Here is a 5,646-nt window from a genome sequence, read left to right on the forward strand (position 1 = left end):
CTGAGCCAAAGGAGCATGTTCTAACCCAATGCAGGAAGCTAAGAATCTTGAAAAAAGAGAAATTGCTAACTAGGATAACCATTTTAGAGAAGAACATAAATGACCTGATAGAGCTGAGAAACACAGCACAAGAACTTTGTGAAGCATAAACAAGTATCAATAGCTGAATCAATCAAGCAGAAGAGACGATATCAGAGATTGACAATCAACTTAATTAAATAAAGTGTGAAGACAAGATTAGAGAAAAAGGAATGAAAAGGAATGAACAAAACCTCTAAGAAACAGGGGACTGTGTGAAAAGACCAAACCTACATTTGGTTGATGTACCTGAAAGTGATAAACAGAATGGAACCAAGCTGGACAACACACTTAAAGATATTATCCAGAACTTCCCCAACCTAGCAAGACAGGCCAACATTCAAATTTCAAGAAATACAGAGAGCACCACAAAGATACTCCTTGAGAAGAGGAATCTGAAGACACATAATCATCAGATTTACCAAGGTTGAAATGAAGGTAAAAATGTTAAGGGCAGTCAGGGAGAAAGGTCAGGTTACCCACAAAAGGAAGCCCATCAGACTAAGAGGGGGTCTCTCCATGAAAACCCTATAAGCCAGAAGAGCGTGGGGGCCAATATTTAAAATTCTTAAAGAAAAGAATTTTCGAGGTAGGAGGTCCTAGGTGACTTTGGAAGTCTGCACAGTATCAGTGCAGATACTACTTAGCCCGGGGCCTGGTGGCTGGGCTCATTTTCTTCTTTCCAATCAGAGGTCTCTGCCACAAACATGCTCTGCCACATCGTAGGTCAGGCCAAGAAGCATCCGAGCTTGATCCCTCTCTTTGTATTTAACGGAGCTGGAGGTGGTGGAGCAGCCCTGTATCTCTTGCATTTGGCATTGTTCAATCCAGATGTTTGTTGGGACAAAAGAATAACCCAGAGCCCTGGAACAAACTGGGTCCCAATGATCAATACAAGTTCTACTCAGTGAATGTGGATTACAGCAAACTGAAGAAAGAACGTCCAGATTTCTAAATGAAATGTAAAGCTCCTTTAAAATGAAGGTCTTCTAGAAGCCATCCACACAATTTTCCACTGAATTAGGAAATATTTCTTCTCTAAATGCATGAAATCAATTTAATGTAATCTATTGGTGATTATACTGATTAATAAATAACTGAAACTTGAAAAAGGAAAAGAAAAGAATTTTCAACCCAGAATTTTATATCCCACTAAACTAAGCATCCATAAGTGAAAGAGAGATGAAATCCTTTACAGACAAGCAAACACTGAGAGATTTTATCACCACCAGCCCTGCCTTGCAACAGCTCCTGAAGGAAGCACTAAATATGGAAAGGAAAAACCAGTAGCAGCCACTGCGAAAACAAACAAAAATGTAAAGGCCATCAACACTATTAGGAAACTGCATCGTAATCACAAGCATTCCAATACACCAATAACAGACTAACAGAGAGCCAAATCATGAGTGAACTCCCAATCACAATTGCTACAAAGAGAATAAAATACCTAGGTATACAACTAACAAAGGGTGTAAAGGACCTCTTCAATGAGAACTACGAACCACTGCCCAAGGAAATAAAAGAGGACACAAACAGATGAAAAAACATCCCTTGCTCATGGTTGGGAATAATCAATATTGTGAAAATGGCCATACTGCCCCAAGTAATTTATAGATTCAATGCTATCCCCATCAAGCTACCAATGACCCTTTTCACAAAACTGGAAAAAACCACCTTAAACTTCATATGGACCAAAGAGAGCCCACATACCCAAGACAATCCTAAACGAAAAGAACAAAGCTGGAAGCATCACACTACCTGAATTCAAACTATACTACAAGGCTACAGTAATCAAAACAGCATGGTACTGGTACCAAAACAGAGATGTAGACCAATGGAACAGAACAGAGGCCTTGGAGGCAATGCCATGCATCTACAACCCTCTGATCTTTGACAAACCTGACAAAAACAAGCAATGGGAGAAAGATTCCCTGTTTAATAAATGGTGTTGAGAAAACTGGCTAGCAGTGTGAAGAAGGCAGAAACTAGACCCCTTCCTGACACCTTACACTAAAATTAACTCCAGATGGATTAAAGACTTAAACATAAGACCTAACACCATAAAAACCCTAGAAGAAAACCTCGGCAATACCATTCAGGGCATAGGCATAGGCAACGACTTCATGACTAAAACACAAAAGCATTGGCAACAAAAGCCAAAATAGACAAATGGGATCTAATTAAACTCCAGAGTTTCTGTGCAGCAAAAGAAACAATGATTAGAGTGAACTGGCAACCAAGAGAATGGGAAAAAATTTTTGCAATCTACCCATCTGACAAAGAGCTAATATCCAGAATTTACAAAGAACTAAAACAGATTTAACCAGAAAAAAACAAAGAAACCCATTCAAAAGTGGGTGAAGGACATAAACAGATACTTTTCAAAAGAAGACATATATGTGGCCAACAAACATATGAAAAAATGCTCATCATCACTAGTCATTAGAGAAATGCAAATCAAAACTACATTGAGATACCATCTCACACCAGTTAGAATGGTGATCATTAAAAAACCTGGAGACAGCAGATGCTAGAGAGGATGTGGAGAAATAGGAACACTTTTACACTGTTGGTGGGAGCGTAAATTAGTTCAACCATTGTGGAAGACACTGTGGCAATTCCTCAAGGATCTAGAAATAGAAATTCCATTTGACTTAGCAATCCCATCACTGGGTATACATCCAAAGGATTATAAATTGTTCTATTATAAAGACACATGCACACATATGTTCATTGCAGCACTGTTTACAATAGCAAAGACCTGGATCCAACCCAAATGCCCATCAATGATAGACTGGACAAGGAAAATGTGGCACATATACACTATGGAATACTATACAGCCATAAAAAATGATGAGTTCATGTCCTTCATAGGGACATGGATGAATCTGGAAACCATCATTCTCAGCACACTGACAGAAGAACAGAAAATCAAATACCACATCTTCTCACTCATAGGCAGGTGTTGAACAATGAGAACACATGGACACAGGGAAGGGAGCATCACACACTGTGGTCTGTTGGGCGGGCTAGGGGAGGGACAGCAGGGGGCGGAGAGGTTGGGGAAGGATAACATGGAGAGAAATGCTAGATATAGGTGACAGGGGGATGGAGGCAGCAAACCACATTGCCATGCATGTAAATATGCAACAATCCTGCATGATCTGCACATGTACCCAGCACCAGAAAGTTAAATAAAAAAAAGTGGAAAAAAAAAAAGAAACTCCATCAACTAATGGGCAAAATAAGCAACTAGCATCATAATGACAGGATCAAATTCACACATAACAATATTAACCTTAAGTGTAAATAGGCTAACTGCCCCAATCAAAAGGTACAGACTAGCTAATTTGATAAAGAGTCAAGACCCATTGTTGTGCTGTATTCAAGAGATCCATCTCATGTGGAAAGACACACATAGGCTCAAAATAAAGGGATGAAGAAAGATTTACCATGCAAATGGAAAGAAAAAAAAGCAGGGCTTGCAATCCTAGTCTCTGACAAAACAGACTTTAAACCAACAAAGATAAAAATAGATACAGAAGGGCATTACATAATGGTAAAGGGATTAAGGCAACAAGAAAAGCTAACTACCCTAAATATATCTGCCTCCAATACAAGAGCACTTAGATTCATAAAACAAGTTCTTAAAGGCCTACAAAGAGGCTTAGACTCAAACACAATAATAGTGGGAGACTTTAACACCCCACTGTCCATATTAGAGAGATCAATGAGACAGAAAATTAACAAGGATATTCAGGACTTGAATTAAGCTCTGGACCAAGCAGACCTAATAGACATCTACAGAACTCTCCACCCCAGATCAACAGAATATACATTCTTCTCAGCACCACATAGCACTTATTCTGAAATTGACCACATAATTTGAAGTAAAACACTCCTCAGCAAATGCAAAAGAACTGAAATTATAACAAACAGTCTCTCAGATCACAGTGTAATCGAATTAGAACTCAGGATTAAGAAACCTGCTCAAAACTGCACAACTACATGGAAACTAACAACCTGCTACTGAATGACTACTGGGTATATAACGAAATTAAGGCAGAAATAAATCAGTTTTTCTGAAAGCAATAAGAACAAACACATAATGTACCAGAATCTCTGTGACACAGCTAAAGCAGTGTTTAGAGGGAGATGTATAGCACTAAACGCCCACAGGAGAAAGCGGGAATGGTCTAAAATCGACACCCTAACATCACAATGAAAAGAACTAGAGAAGCAAGAGCAAACAAATTCAAAAGCTAGCAGAAGACAAGAAATTACTAAGATCAGAGCAGAATTTAAGGAGATAGAGACATGAAAAACCTTCAAAAAATCAACGAATCCAGGATCTGGTTTTTTGAAAAAATTAACAAAATAGACCACTAGCTTGATTATTAAAGAAGAAAAGAGAGACAAATGAAATAGACACAATAAAAAATGATAAAGGAGATATCACCACCGATCCTGCAGAAATACAAACTACCATCAGAGCATACTATGAACATGTCTATGCAAAAAAATTAGAAAATCTAGAAGAAATGGATAAACTCCTGAACAAATACACCCTCCCAAGACTAAACCAGGAAGAAGTTGAATCCCTGAATAGATAAATAACAAGTTGTGAGGTTGAGGCAGTAATTAATAGCCTACCAACCAAAAAAAATTCCAGGACCAGACAGATTCATAGTGGGATTCTACTGGAGGTACAAAAAGAAGCTGGTACTATTCCTTTTGAAACTATTCCAAACAATAGAAAAAGAGAAACTCCTCCCTAACTAATTTTATGAGGCTAACATCATCTTGTTAACAAAACCTGGCAGAGGCATAACAAAAAAAGAAAATTTCAGGCCAATATCCCCGAGGAACATTAATGAGAAAATCTTCAATAAAATACTGGCATGCTGAATCCAGCAGCACATTAAAAAGCTTATCCGTCATGATCAAGTTGGTTTCATCCCTGAGATGCAAGCTGGTTCAACATACACAAATCAATAAGTGTAATCCATCACATAAACAGAACCAATGACAAGAACCACATGATTATCTCAATAGATGCAGAAAAGACCTTCTATAAAATTCAATACCCCTTCATGCTAAAAACTCTCAATAAGCTAGGTATTGATGGAACATACTTCAAAATAATAAGAGCTATTTATGAAAAACTCACAGCTAATATCATACTGAATGAGCAAAAGCTGGAAGCATTTCCTTTGAAAACTTATCTAATAAAACAATTGGGTGATAATACCTGTGAAATTATGGAAAAAGATTAATTGGCATATATGTGTATGTGTGAGACAGAGGTAAGAGGAAAGTTTTACCCCATTATAATATATTATCAATTTGAAGTAATTTATGTGTTATACTGGCACAAGAGTCAATGGAGAGGTCAATGGAACAAAATAGATTGCCTGTCAATTTATATACTAGAAGGACTGTGATCCAAGGAAAGAAAGGCAATAAATGAAGCTGAGATGATTGGCTAGTGATTTGGAAAGTGCCATATTAAATTTCCTTGTTATACTCTCAATAAATTTCAGACAAAGTGTTAAATGCAAAAAATGC

At 37.7% G+C, this 5,646-nt stretch overlaps 1 pseudogene; it reads left to right on the plus strand.

Annotated features, from left to right (window-relative positions):
* The first annotated feature begins 676 nt into the window (after positions 1-676).
* LOC116524398 lies at positions 677-1,057 on the plus strand (annotated as a pseudogene).
* The last annotated feature ends 4,589 nt before the right edge of the window (positions 1,058-5,646 follow it).

This window comes from Sapajus apella, unplaced genomic scaffold (assembly GCF_009761245.1).
Source record: "Sapajus apella isolate SASKATOON/1434 unplaced genomic scaffold, GSC_monkey_1.0 scaffold45, whole genome shotgun sequence".
Classification (NCBI taxonomy): Eukaryota; Metazoa; Chordata; class Mammalia; order Primates; family Cebidae; genus Sapajus; species Sapajus apella.